The 16,181-nt window shown below is 31.1% G+C and overlaps 1 protein-coding gene across 1 annotated transcript in view; it reads left to right on the top strand.

Annotated features, from left to right (window-relative positions):
- The window catches only part of LOC135134514 (hemicentin-2-like), a 392,661-nt gene that overhangs the window by 86,397 nt on the left and 290,083 nt on the right, over positions 1 to 16,181 (top strand). The window lies entirely within an intron of this gene.

The raw sequence follows: 16,181 nt of genomic DNA, 5'->3' as shown, positions 1-16,181 counted from the left end.
TAACATCACAAACTGGAGAAACAGCATAAGAAACAGAGATGAATGGAAACGCACTGCGAACAGAATCTAAGAACATACAGGTACGCACACAGCTGATTACGAAGTTACAGGAAAAGAAGATGCGGACCGATTCACCGCGAAGTAAGAATCACAAGAGTTCCAAAGGGGGCGACTACTATTTTAGTTAACAAAGTGTATAATAGCCAACATATATTGTCAGATCTGTTACCACAAGAAAAGCATTTTTGAGCTTTATCAAAGTTTTTAATATTTACTTCACAGAGTTTACAGGTCGGCATTTTATCGGCAGATAGTCGCTGCGATATAAAAGTATCAAGCAGCGACAAGTACAACCAACCAAAAAAGTAGAAGCAATGTGCAAAGAAATAAAATATGGCACTGCTAAATCACACCATAACCCTTTCAGGTTACTTCATTTGCACTAATTGAAATAACAATAACCACTAAATATTATTTATTTCACGATCACAGTCAACCTAACACTCCTTGGGGCAATTTTTTTCGCTCGGTTAATTTTAGTATTAAAATTTCAATGAACAGCCGAATGTGGAGTATGTGGGATTTCCAATTTTAGAAACTTATCAGTAGCTTATTTTACACAGATCAGTAAATTAAAGGAATGTTGGCATAATTTATTTTGAAAAAAAAGCTGTTATAATTATAAGAACGACAAAAATATGCAGCGAGTGGATTTTTTTAAATGATCAATATGGCGTACACAGAAAGTGCAGTGATATGTACGAGAACCTATTAACCCGAATTTTAATTAATAAGTTGCATTTTGATAAACCCGATTTATAAAATCATTTTGTGTATCAGGTTTTCAGAAGTGATGATACGAAAGTCGGTGTATGCTTAGTGTGTTTGACGGTTACTAACACTCCTATACCTTCGGATCCTCAAAGAAATAACAGAGTGATATGAATGCACCTTTTAGGATTATTTCTCACATAGTGACGTGAAATATCTCGGCTCGCTATTTTGCTTGTTCAAACATCTATCGGATATCTAGGATGCTTCAGAGTCCGTGTTGGATATCTTTTATTCGTCTGATTGCACTGCTCCCAAGCAGCAGCATTTTCAAGAAAGCGTCATATTTCTAAAGTGCTGGCCTCTCGCCCAGAAATCTTTTAAAGCACCATTTGCATTAAAAACGAGACACATTTCGTTTCCTTTGTGAAGAGACCGCCATTGTTGATCTTAAACGGTTATCATGCCTTTGACAGAGAGCTTTTAGAAGCGTACATTGATCTGTTTCTTGCTGTGCAAGTTATAAAAATGTGCCATCATCGAAACATTAATTATTATCACCGGTCTATCTCTGTTCTGCGCGAAAATAAACGTACTCATTTTAAGCAAGTACAAGAGAAAAAAGGAAACAAGAAAAGGGACAGCCGTTTATATTATTTATATAGACTTGTCAAGGGTGGTCTGTAAATCTCTAAGCTTATCAGAAATTTAATCCAAAAACATACGCTGAATACACAATGAACGTGTCACTGCTATGGTTGCGAAAATAAAATTTAGGAATTTGTCGTGTTCCACAAAAAAAAATACTGTAATTATACGTACGATAATGCGTGAGGGAAAAGGCGCTGAAACTCTGGATGTGTAAATTATGTTACCTAATTCGAAAAAGCACAGACACTCAAGCTTAATGAAAAAGAGTTTAAAGCCATTAATTATTTAGGGTGGGACCTAAATCCGACAAAAAGAGATTACATTTCTTGTATGTAACCTAACGCACACATTTGGTTTGTTAACCTACTGCTTCTACGTTTCTAGTTAGTATTTTATAGACTTTAACTGTTTTTATAATAACAATAATATTATAAAATAGTATTCAAAATCTATAACTGAGGAAAATTTGTAAAATAATGCATACTGAATATCCACAAGTTCCTTATGATTACCCATAAACTGTAAATCAATTTTTATAAATAATGGACAATTTTCTTCGTACATTCGCCGCCTACAAATTGTTTCTAATTATACATATTATACGAAAAGTCCTGATTTTAATAAAAAAATTGTTGAATTATATCACTGCGTATGTATATCACATATCAAATATATAATATATAACTAAATGAAGTAGTAATTCTTATATTTAGAAACTACAATTTGAACCTCCCGTAAAAATAAAGGATAGGTATAATGCAAAAGTGTAACAACATTTGTCAGTAATTTTTGAGAAAAACGGGCCATACAAAAACACTACATGATTTTCTTTGTTATTTGAAAACAAAAGACGTCTTTTTTTCAAACAGTGATATGAAATAAAGTTGTTTTAAAAAGTTTTTTGCCTGTTAAAACTTATGTGCTTTTAAAGTTATGAAACATTAATTTAATGAGGTCCGGGATGTACTGCATAAAGTTCGAAAATGGCTTTAAAGCACGACGACTTTTTTCTTTATACACTCTCCAGAAATATATATACATATATTGATAAATATTATCCCACTTATGATATATTTAACAATTATGTACAGGTGTCTCGAAAGTCAATAATTGATAAAAAACTTTTAACTGTGTATACTTACCAATTACAATTAGTCTGTTATTTGTTAGTCAATTGACAATAGATCATTTTTCAAACAACCCAATGAATAATGATCGTTTATCTAACGATATGAACTCTATTACGACTGATACCTTTATAAAAATACAAATTTGGAAACATTGCAGGCTAGTAAAAGTTGTGAGACTTGAATGCACAGGTTTTTTGGTCAAGTCAGGTCAAGTCACGTCAAGTTTACGCTTCAGTAGCAATAGTAACTAACTATTGGTGATTATCCTGTTTGACCTTTATTAATGTGTGTAATGTCTCGTTTTTATAATTGATAAACTTAACTGTGTCTAATGTTGTAATAATAAATGCTTCTTAGTTTGAAGTTAATCGGGTATGTGGGTCCTTAATTGGCAACAGTAATCGTGTATATTAAGATAAACGGAAGAGATATGTATGTCTAAATAGAATTTAATTTTCGTACTATCTTAGGATGAAATTTAGTGGAAACCGTTGTATTAAATTTCTTTTTGGCAGTACACAAGTAAAGTCGCATTACAATATGGGCAGTAGTTATGGATGTTACTGCGCAAAATCACCTTTTTTAAATAATTTTTGCTTTGCTCTGTACATTTAAAAGATACGAAACTTTAACAAAGAAGATTTTTTAGAACGAGACTAATAAATGTTCATTTCATTTCAAACCTTCCACAGTACACACGTTTTAATAAATTAATAGGCGATGTCTACGTAATTTTATTTACTAATACAATAATATATTCAATTCACACACCTATCGACTTTTTAAACACCGTAACAAGAGAATACAAGTCAACTTAATGAAATTATGAGGTGTATTTGTGACAACAAAATTACTAAATGGATCACTCTTGTATGAACAAACCGTGAACTACAATCGACTTTGCGAGTGGCATTATTAAAAAAATCGCCTTTTGACATACGCTTCAAACTAAGTAATTAACGTGTTGTTTTTTGTATAAATTGACATTTTATTAATTGAAAACATGACAGAGTAAATGGAGACAAATTTCGCGTGGGACAAAAAGCCTGTTTTTCTACTGTGAACTTAGATTTAATTAATGTTACTAAAAAAGGTGTAGTGGACATCTATTACAGGGTCCTGTCAATGGATAGATAACGGTATTCGTTGGAAAAAAATCGTAGTCAATTTAATGATACACGAAAACGATTTTTAGTATATAAAACACAAAGAATATAGTTCATTGTGATACAATTTTTTCCATACAAAGTAGATACTTTACTATTTATAGTGTTTTCAAAATGTAGTAAGTAAATCACAAAATTAATTTTCTGGAGTCGAGAAAAGAGTTCGCAAAGATGTATAGGCAAAAACCCGGATGGAAGAGAAGATGAAATGGCTGTGAAAAAGAAATATGTAACTATGTTATAATTTTAAGTAGAGGCTGTATATGCAGAAGCATAAAGATGTACACTACAAGACAAAGGATTGTAAATGGAAAGCAGTGCGTTGATTAAAATTCCAAGATTTGCTTTATGATGTCTTTAGAGTTGACCTAATTGTGAATGAATGAGCTGTATATATATAAAGTTTGTTAGTACTGTGCTTTGAGCGTTTTGTTCCAATACTGGGTGAATTTCCTACATTGCTTTTGTTTGTGGTTTTTAGTTTAATGAACAATACCGATCATGAACATTAAACATGTTATATCAGGCACATGATGATGTTATTAAAATATTTGTTGAAATTTGTGTAACAATGATTCACAATTAGTGCGGCGTTTTGCCGCTGATACCTCTAATTAGTTGTGTATCAACGGCAAAATTCGTTTGCTGCTGAACTCATTTAAAGTTTAAATTTAGTATTTTTAATGTCACAAATTGAACATCTCAAGAATAACTACTGTAGATTTTGTTTTTAATATGTTCGTAAATCAGTATCAATTAATTGAAAACACATCAGGGATTCGTACATAAGTGGTGAAATTTACTGAAACGACTAAATTTTTCCAGGTGGGAGAAACAGGTTCGATATATTGCAGTGAATTCTGGTTGCAAATAATCTACTAATTAGTACAAAAATTATAGTTTTGATTTGCATGTTTAATAAATTTTAGATATGGGTGCCTAACACCCCTGAAATATTTTGATAGTGGTAAAAATGAACTAACACTTTCTCGTAATCGTATTCCAAATAAAAATTTCACAAATAATTATCACAATGAAACACACGCGAGGTCAAGGCCGTACGTGGTTGGTGAACATTTCACAAGGAGGGGACTACGTACAGGTAAGCGTCTAAACATGCATAATGAAACAACTGAAGCTGAAAAATTCATGAAACCGCAGAACGAATATCTGTGTGTACTTCGAAGTTATTTGATTTATTACCTGTGCTTTACGTCTTCACCGGATAGATAACATTTTTTAAGGAATATTTATAATAAAGGAAAAGGAAGGCTGATGTAAACAAAGAAAAATGAAGTTGAGTTGAGTTACTAAGTTTGGTTCCGCACTTTCGACCTTGTTTTAAAAAGGAAAAAAAGACAAACAACATTAAATGAAGATATTAGAGTACCTAACTTACCGGTGTGGATCGATTAAATATGTGTGAGAATCCCAGAAAGTAATAGCAATCTTACCATGATAAAATTCAGGGTACCTCCGAACTAGGTGGTTAGTGGTAACAGCTTTGCAAATTTATTACCGTCATAAATCTAAGTTTTGTTTTGTTTACTTATCTACTTAACCCTAATTTGAATCTTATTACCAACCATTTAAAGTGATATAACTCTCCCCTAGAGTGTAAACAATAAAGTCCTAAAAAAAATATCGATTGCCGTGAATAACTGCACATCTGGTTGCATATTCATAAAGTGTATTAAACCTATAAAACATTACTTGGATTTTTTCGAACTATAAAGTCTGGGTTAGTTAATTTTCTCTTTCTAAAATATGAAAAAAAATTGAGATTATTTATTAATTAACTTTAGATGTTTAAACTATATAAAAAAAATATCAGATGTCAGAGCACAGCATTGATATTCGAAAAGCAAAAAGTAACCACTACAAACATGCGTCTAACTCACAATTCTGTTCACATGTTGCAGGTGAAAAGGTATTTGGAGTATTCAATAGGTATTGATTGAACCTAAAATTTATAATCTAGCAACTATATTAAATATTCTGGTAATTGAGCACCAATTACACAAAATAACACAATTTCTGCAAGTAATATTACCCCTTCCGTTTAAAATTCGTTCGACGCATGGATGGATAACTTCTTTGTTTTCTGTGTTGTTTACTAATCGATAGCTATTTGAACTTAATTACTCCTGCTATCATTAAAAAATTAATTAAGTGTTGACCCGCTCGCACCCTAATTTAATCCCTCTAGATTTTCCTCTAAACAAAATTTTGTCATAATGGTAACGTATTGATCGCACTGAAATATCACCGGCTTTTTCAACCATTATCATCAATTTAATGTTTCGTAGTAATCGAATATCACACCTAGTTATAATACATTAGTTAAAGAGTCGTTACTCTAATAGTATGTTCGACACATGAAAGTTTAGTGATTGCTTAACTTAGTTACTTACCTATTGAGTATTTTATCATAAAAGCTTTTCCTCTACGTTATTATTTTGAAATATTTTATTCTTACATTTGCGTGAATATCTTTTCAGTTTTGTGGCGTTTTCTAGATTTTTTTATTGCGTGAATCAGTGTCGACGACACCGTTATTAAATTCCCCTTTTCAATTCGTAACTCAATACGAAATACGGAAACTACAATGAAAATTTAGTAGTAGAACGTTGCATTTTTATTGCTCATTCGTGTCTATAACGATAAGTAAAATATATGTGGAATATTAAATTTCGACTACTGTTGCCAACTGAAATAAAATCATCGACTTAGTAGCCGTGTTGAATGTTAAATGTAATCTGAAAAAATTCAGCTTATTTGTTAAACGATTATTTACAAACAGAAAAGACTATTAAAGAAGAAAAATAACTTAACCTTGACTCAAAATTACATGAAAACAGTAAAGAATATGTTCAAAGAAAAGTGCCTCAACATTTTTAGAATCATAAAAATTAACTTGTTTGATTTTAATGTAATACGTTATTATGCTTTGCATTTATGCTACATTGTTTCCATCCATAGTTAGGTATACCCAAAAAATGGCTGTGACTTTTTTTATGTTTATATTGATTTTAAGTTTACAGTGATAACTCTGACGTTATTTAAACAAAACCAAATAGTTATCTAAATTCATACTTAAAAATACAAGATAGGTAATAAATTTCATCCTATTAAAGAAAAATGTCATGAGTTTGGGCAGCTGCCAACATACTAAACACATAGTGTGCACCGCAAAGTTGAAACACACACCGGCCTAACTCAGTTGCGGAAATTATAATGCATTTGCCTGTCTCTCCCATTTACGTGTATTGTAATTTCGTTATGAAATTTTTATTTAACGCATTTCCAGCGCGCTTTGGTTTTAGCTAAATTAGAATTTTGATAAATCTGTTATTTGATAATGCAGTACTCAGTGTTCGTTTTGCAAACGTGAATACGGAATGAAGATTTAATTAGGCAACAACAAGCTTTCTCGTAATCAACTTTTATGAGTTTGTAATTACAGGTGTAGTGCTCGTTCAGTTTACGCGTAATTCTTTTGACTATAAACCTTCAGTGCTTTAAAAGCAAGTTCAGTATGTTTTTGTATTCATTTCACAAGACACAAAACGTAACAGAAAAGTGTTGGAATAGCATCGAGCTATATTATTACATTTTTACAACAAAACTTTGCTTGTTTCCTCACCGTGTTGCAAGTTTTCATTGCCATATACGTAATACTCTATGAAAATAAAAACTTTCTTTTCAGAATTATCTTGGAAAAAGTAGCACAACCCTAATATCCTTATTGCGCAACTTTCTACAATTTGGGTTATGGAACTCGAAAGGAAAATCTAAGAACTGTATCTGAGATAATCGATTAAGCCTGTACGTACGGATATTTATATTCTGGCGTTAATACAGTTAACTCTATTTTAAATTATTCCGTGAGTAAACAGCGACTGCTGTTGATTTGATCATTAATCATTTTGACGTTAAAGGGTAAGAAAAAGCCTAGTATCGCTTTTCGTTTCCAATCGTTCCAAGTCACGAATCTTAATGTATTTTAATAAGTGATTTTTTTCGGTTGCTATTTAAACAGATGCACAGCGCGGTATCCTTTTCATTGTGAGTTTGATATATGATAATTTCCCCGAAAATAATATTTCGTATTTACATTAATGTTCCCAACGTGACCCTTTTAAATCTGCAAACAGGATATTAGGAATGAATACCAATATGAAATGTGTATTTTGTTACAGAAGCTGAATCGAACTGGCCGCGAACAAACAGTTCCAAGAAATTAATTTAATTTGTGTTTGGTATATTTGAGAATTTCAGTTGAGGCAAACAAATTGAATATTAAGTAAACTTCAATTTTGGGGAATAATAGTAAACTAAACTACAAGAGATTAGCTGATTCTACCAAGAAACTCGTGTAACAATAGTGTTAGCAGAACATCCACAAATCAGTTTATGCTTTACAACATTTGTACCCACATTTTATAATTAGATATCGCTCTACAAAATGAAAGTTTTTTATTGGTATTGACTTGGTAATAATGTGCTGTAAACACCCACACGAGGTTGAGAGTTAAATATGAAACATGAACGCGGATTTTATTTTATTATGTCAAAATATTAGATCCACAAAACTTGTGTTAAAAACCAGTTATTAGTAATTAGTATTTTTCAATAAAGGTTGCTTCTTATTGTTCCAAATTTTGAAAAGTAAAAATAAAAATTCTACTTTTAATTCAGGCTATGTTACTTACATTGACGTTGAAACAAACACTTGTGATCTATTGTAGTTGAACATACATATACCTTTCACCTAATAATGTTTATTTCTAGCTCTGATTAAAGATCGCGTGATGTTTTGTCGACTCACATACTTAATACATATGTATTTTCTTTATATAGGTACACTAGATCCAACGTCTTTTATAATTTGACTTGCAATTACAATCTTCATTGCTATAAAAATCTGTTTAATTTAAAGCAACTCCTACCCTTTAAACTTTGTAATTGTCTGATTATATCTCTACATTTCTGCATAGTAAAAGCTGTAGTATTTTAGAGAACTCTACAAGGAGTCTGTCTTAAAACAACTGTAAAATCCACGGGATAAATATAAGAACACTTTAAGATGAAAATTAATTACACAAAAGTAAGTAAAACAACTACTTTCCTTCAGCCAAGTTTAACTTGTTTCATGTAATATTTCTAGAAATGTTGCAAAAATTTATATGAATTCTTACATCTGCAAGCAAAAGCAGCACATTCTTCATATTAAAATGTAATCCGTGTTTGCAACTTCCTTGTACTTTGTCTAACACAACCTTTTCACAAAATTAGAAATGTTTTATATAGGTACGTGGAGTACGGAGAATAAAATGTTATATTTACTCGTATATTCTGCTAGAAGTTTCTGACCACGATCTTCAACATTCGGTTGTACACACTGATGAGAAAGTCTTGCTGACTTTAACTACTTATTAACGTCTTCAAGAATGCAAGCAAAATGTTCTTTGTGGCTTGCATGATGATGACAATATTTTAACAACGATATACGTTTTTCATCATATAACCATTTACGAGCAGATGATATGGAATTCTGCTAATTATTAGATAATTTATGAGACTTGTCTTCAGAGAAAAAACTGTTTAAAATATGCGACGCCTGCTACATTAATGGTACATGGATACCACATTTGATAAAAAAATTCATAGGTCAATAAATTTCAAGTTTCAACTCTCTACGTATCGTTGAACAGATGTCATGTTCCACGGTTGATGTTTTATTAACTGTATATTTAAGTTAATTTTAAGCCAAGGAATGTAAAATTAGCTTGACAGTGACTACTCGACGAAACGTACTTTCAAGAAATTACATCCAACCGAAAACGTGAAATTTATTGAATACCTTTGCCTCTATCAATATTTCAGCTTTTCCACTTTTTAGTTACCGATTGACGACCTATCAAGTCTTTTACTTTTCAAATCTTTGTATTCATAAATCAATCCAGAAATAACGCAACAAGTGAATATAATATATTTATATTTTACATGATTATCAGTCAGCGCAATTTATCTTTTTTATTAATAAGGACTGATATTTTGGACACTAATTGTTGCAAATTACATAAAAATGTAGGAAACACGCACGGTCTCACTTTGATAAAATATTGTATGTACTTTAGAGGAAATATAATCTGTCATCTCGACAAACGAGTAAAGTCTGGATGAAATAGTAATTTTGCAAGTACACATTATGCAATTCAAGGTGGTAGAGGAAATGTAATGAAGAAAACACGCCCTGTTTCCGCCTTTTATGACGTCATTTCCTTTATGAATAATTTAGTGAGCACGAGATAAGCGAGTTGTTCGACTCTCGTCTATTACAGAAGAACAGAGTTGGCAAGAGTGTGTAATATTCATACATACAGGGTAAAAAATGGGAAATTCTCATTTGAATATATAATAAATGACCGGGACATAATTTTAAGCACTTCTTGTCGGCTCAATTCCAACAGAGAAGATATTTTCAGACTTTTCATCTTGCTGAAAGTGAAATGTGGCGGTTTTTTAATTTTGTTATTTCAGAATTATACTTTAAAATTTACGTTAATTTTGAAACTGAAAAACATAATTTATCAAAACAACGTTCAACATCTAACTGTCAACAAGAAAGTTGCAAAAACACTAAATATTAATGGAAAATTTTCAGGAATACTAAAGCTTTGTAGTATGCTGATAAACTGCCGCAAATATTTTTAATTTATATCTATGAATAGTGCCAGTGCTAGTCCGTATTATAACGCTGATATGAGTGTCATTTACCTAATTGTAAGCGACACTATTTTTTTGTTATAATTATTCTGATTGAAGTATCAAAATATCAAGTTTGATAATATTACACACACCTTAGATAGCAATAATCAATAGGAGCGAAACAGTTTAATGTCAAAATCGATAGTATAATTTGTTTCAGAACTATTTAATTTATGCACTTATAACCTTTCAACAACAGTTTGTTAATTATTTAAAGGTTAATTAAACAGCATCCAATTTAACAATTTTTGTAAAATACAATTTTAATTATAAACTGAAAACTTCACTAAAATGTTGCTTCCAGTTTAAATTCAGAACATAATTTGTGTTTAGCTTATGTCTTTGGAGTGAGTATACAAGAGAATTTTTTTCATTCATTATTTATTTAAACATATGAGTTACATTAAGTGAAGCCACAATTTTTATTCCTGAAACATTTCTTTAGAAAATCGCAAATAAAAATATTTCTCCCTTTGTAATCTCAATCCGGCGACATACTCGTAGTATGCATATGGTTTGAAATATTCATCACATAAATGTCTGAAGTCAGTATATATTAATTACTAGTGATTCGAAATTCTCATATTTTATAAAATTGAATTTAGACTGAGTGGATTCGTCAGTTGAGAAAAAATTTAAGTTGTCCATCTGTATGATACTTGACCGAGGTAACAAAAAAAGACAAAATCAATTTATGTAAAATCTGCTCCATGAAAATATTGTATGTATAGTATATATGTATTCAAAATACGGCATAAGAACGCTATATTAAAAACAGACTACCAAAAATGGTAAGGATTATTGAAGTTATTTGATTCGTAACCTACTGCAACCAAAAAATTCCCGTTCTTATTAAAGTACTAAATGTTACAGTAAAACTAGTTTGTGGGTCTAAAATTTAGACTGAAAGGAAATCCTGTATATAATCATTTAAATCATCCAAAACTTCATATGCCTATGTTACATGTAACGTTAACCTATATTTCGTCCAATCTCTCTCCGGATATAATATATTTTCCTTTATTTTTGCTGCATACAATATTATTTAATAACAAAAGTTATTCATACCACCATATAATATACGGTGCTGTAAACTTTACGACACAGGTACAGAAAACTGTAGCGCATTCCAGAATGTGTCAGAAAGTTTTAATTCCATGGGTGAATGGAAAGCAAACTTTTCGCAGCGAGTTCGAAACTATTGTTCGTTATCAGGTATCAATTACGTTGAAACTTACTCTGTCGCAATGCTGAGTTAACTTTACCGTTTTTTTTTTGTTTTTATTAAAAACTGCTTTCAAGTGAAAATAAATTGAATGGGGACAGAAGAAGCGGTTGCTGGAACAAGAGGTTTTGGGTTTATATGGTCGTGGTCATAATCGATCGGCGCTAGGGCGCTGCAGATATCATTCCATCCCCAATTGCGTGATGGCGTAGGTCAGTGTTTTTACTGCTATCGGAGGACGCCTTGTCTTTGTACACTTACATGGCGACCTTCTTCAGCTGAACGAATCGACAATCACATTGTCAGATGCGATCGATCAGCTGAATGTATCAGAATGCATGAGACAATTCTCTCACGTGATACGGTGAGGATTATGAACTTTAAAATATTTCGGAAGTAGGGAATTTTGATGTCGGATTTTAGAAACGTACACGTTGTGTGACAGATGGCAAAATAGAGATTCTAACAAGTTGCTAGTAAATTCTGCCGTGCCAATATCAGTGCTGCAGTTTTCTGGGATAAAAGAGTTTCCAAAATTGCGCGAAGATTCTTTGTGATTGGGGATGAGAAAAATTTACGACTGCTGTGTTGTTGCGCGGAAAGAGGTAAAACAGGGTTTTCACGTTTAAATATATATATTGCAAAAACTTACTTCCGAACTTTTTGTAGACGCAGAGAGAAATATTCCAAAAATATAAACAAGATAGTCAGACAGCAATTAACGAAAGAACTGTTCCAGTTTTTCCAGAAATACAACTTACACCAGTTATACATTTTTGTTGCATAATAAATAAGTCCTACATTTTGTACACATAGCTTGTACTTGTTATTCTTGCCAAAAATTGCATCCAAAGTGGTAGTTATTTTCAATTATTCAAAAATTACGTTTTGAAAAATTACCCTCAGTGCTTTGTTAAAATGAAACACATGAAGAAAGATCTCCGTGTGGAATGTAGAATTGTAATTTGTATTTCACTGTTTGTTCTTAATACATAATTACAGCAGGATATAGCGTGATTTTAACGCGATACGATCAAGTCCCAGGACCTTAGATTCGGGCAAAATGGGCATTGCTTGGTTTTGATATTACAGGTTTATCGTTAATTTCTTCATAAATGTTAAATAATTAGCCATATACTGTTAGTGGGTCGAATTTTAGTTGTCGATATGGAAATGAAACACAAACTGACATAATCATTTCATGTGGGTCACGAAAGATTTATATCTGTGTTTAAAAATAACATTAAAGTCAGAATTTTGTCTGTTCAGAAAAGTTACCAGCACCCTTTACTTCCCATCTTTGTACAGAAAATAATATGTCTCAATATTTGGTCAACCTACATCCCATTTTTATTCATTGCAGAAATTTATGCTAAAGTTCAAACTTATAAGCTCTGTAACCATACGGACATGGGTATTGTAAATAAAATTGCTAATAAATAATAAATTTAGGTCTCAGAATCTTTTACTATTCATAGAGAAACAGAGGAACCAATTTCGCTCACAATCTTATTTGTTTCTTCAGTCAGCAAGGAGTTAGGAACAATTTCCAAGGGACTTAATGTGAAAGTGGTTTATACTTCTGATCAGCAGATTATTATAGCCCCAAAAAGAGAGTTCCGGTTTATGAAGTAACTGTAATTTGTAATTTAAAATGTGTTAGACGAATAAGTAAGTCGCTCATCACAAGATTCAAACAAAACACAACTTGTTAGAAGTTTCCTTAATTGTTGTAAATGTAATAATTGTACCTTACAAAAATTAAACTTATCAGATTGTCAAATCTGATAATTTTGCGCTAGTGCAAGTAGAAATGCAATTGATTTCATTGGATATTTTTTTTTGAAGGAAATAGTCTAGTAAATTTGATCCGAAAAAAGTTTTTCAATAGTGGTCGAGACAACGGTAAAAACAACTTCAAAAGAAAGTTTGTAGATTCGACGTTATATAATTTATTGATTATGATTTCAAATGAAAAACTAAATAAAGGGTAATTCTTGAAATCATGAATACCTATAAGAAATTCAGAGCAGTTAGGCAAACATTAGATAAATGACTGCTTTTTTAGGATAAATAAACATTATGTTTGGCCAGTCTTTAATTTAGTGTTCACTTTAATCCGTTGGGGTCAATATTGATTTGGGAATTGTTTCCATTGTACGGCTAGTAAGAGTTAAAAAAATACTCACAAAAGTGGCAAGTACCTATGACGCTCTTAGAAAAATATCTGCACCATCATCCGTCGGTAGCAAGCCTGTTCAATTAGATGTCTGTATTTTACCTTAATAATTGTAATAAATATTTCAGAGATACTTAAAACTCATTAGTCTGGAATAATACAAATAAAAAGTTCACATTAGCAGCTCATTGTTTTTTAACACAATAAATCAACAACAGAATATTTACCTTCCTTTTTTTAGAGCTTGTGGTTTTTATAAAATAAATTATACCAGCTCCGTACATTCGACGAAATTATAATTTTAAGAGATGGTTAAAAATAATGACCTGTATACATGACTATTTCAAATGACCACATCATCACTTTTTGTTCGATTTTTTGTTAAACTTTTTAGTGAATGCCGTGACGTGGAAATATACACCTTCCGAAATACGAAGCAAGTGATAAATCCAATTTAATATCGACCCAACTACGCCTGGTTTGCGCTTTCCGACGACAATTGCTTTTATTATTAAGCTTGAAAATACATTTGTTTGAGGTTATTCCTAGATTTTATTGCAGTGATTTACTTTCACTTTGGTCATTCATCGCCAAGCTATTTGTGGAGGCGCAGGAGATACTTTATGGACGTTCTCCAACATTGCACATTGCCGCCAGTGGAGGTGTTGCCTATGCATCAGATAATACAAGATGAATTACCAACCGAACAATTGAAATCCAATAAAATGATGCTGCGAAGCTTCCTCTCAATTGGTGATTTTACATCGCTGACATGCCCTTGCCCATGATGTTACTGAGTTCCCATAAATCTACTTCTTTTATATCTCTGACATAAGAGTTACTTTAATGGGGATTCTGTCCAGTTACACGCCGACATTAAGAAGATTTAAATTTCGAGATTACATTACATTACAAACGTATTGAGTAGTAAAACTTTCTTATTGATTTAGTAATACAATAAGTTCAAAATATATCACATGACATTTGGCAATTAAAAATAATATATACAATCTCATAAAAAATTGTTTTTGTGAAAAAGTCTGAGATCCAAATATTTAAAAATTTTGACATCGGGCATTTTGTTCTAGTATACAACATACTTTTAAATGGAAGTGTTTTAAGTTTTATTTGAAGAAACAGTTTAAAAGATTCCTGCCTCGACTTCAAAATGTTGCTAAATTTGTGATAGAATTTTAGTAGGTTAATCTCAAAATTCTTAATCTAACAGATTCTTATCTTTTAATTTTTGATAATTATTGATTCTATTGTAACATTTCGAAAACGTATAATTTATTGCACTGCTTGTTCAGTTTTAAGCAATATCAGCACTAATTAAAATATATTATGTAAATTAACGAAATGAATTAGAGATACTATAACTTTTTATTCAAATAAATAACATTTATGCTTTTTAAAAGCTATGGCTAACTTTAACCGCTGTCAAAGTGACAAAAGAATCGTTGTTTATAGCATTTCTTGCACATGAACTTTAACTTTAATTTTAACTTATTAATACGTAGGAAAATAAGAAAAATTAGTGGTTATCGTAATTCTTTTATCGTCAAGTGCTTGTAAAAAAGTACTTACAAACGTGGAGAATAATACAGAAAATGATTTCTGTTCTATTTTTAAAAACTGTACGCTTATCTTTTTTGTCTAAATATGAGATTTTCAAGTGAATATACATTTTTTAAGGCTGCATGATAGCTATATCTAACGAAAAAACCTTACAGTGTATTGAAAAAGTTAAAGTATTGAAACAGTAATATTGTTATAAGTTGTTTGTCAATTATTATCCGCCTTTAGTTTAGCTATTGCAAAATTGTCCTAAATGTAAATAGGTACTTAAGGTAAATTAAAAAAATTGTCATTTATTGTAAAAAAACCTGGTTTCAAATCCAATGTTTTAATTAAAAACAAATTTCACTTGTATCGTAAAAGCAATTATCTCACATGCAACATATTTTTTTCAGTTACAAAAAAAGGAATAAATAATACACCAGGGTGTCCACAGAGTTTTTCAATTTGTTTGATTAATTGAACTAAAGTTATCCATTGCGATTTTTTTCACGTGACGTGATGTTTGTTTTTAAAACATGTGGACATTTATTATAGTTATTTCTGCATCCATGGCACCAAATAATACTTCAACTCACGGGAATAATTTTTTTTTTTTGACTAATTGTAGCCGAGTTAGAAAATCTTTGAGAACGTAAAACGCGTTTTACGACTGTTTACATTTTAATAACATTTGTGCATTCAAAACGTGCAAAAAAGTACGATGT

The sequence above is a fragment of the Zophobas morio genome, unplaced genomic scaffold, assembly GCF_036711695.1.
Source record: "Zophobas morio isolate AGI-343-1 ecotype UQ-CSIRO unplaced genomic scaffold, CSIRO_AGI_Zmor_V1 ptg000023l, whole genome shotgun sequence".
Lineage (NCBI taxonomy): Eukaryota > Metazoa > Arthropoda > Insecta > Coleoptera > Tenebrionidae > Zophobas > Zophobas morio.
This window is presented reverse-complemented; position numbering and strand designations above follow the sequence as displayed.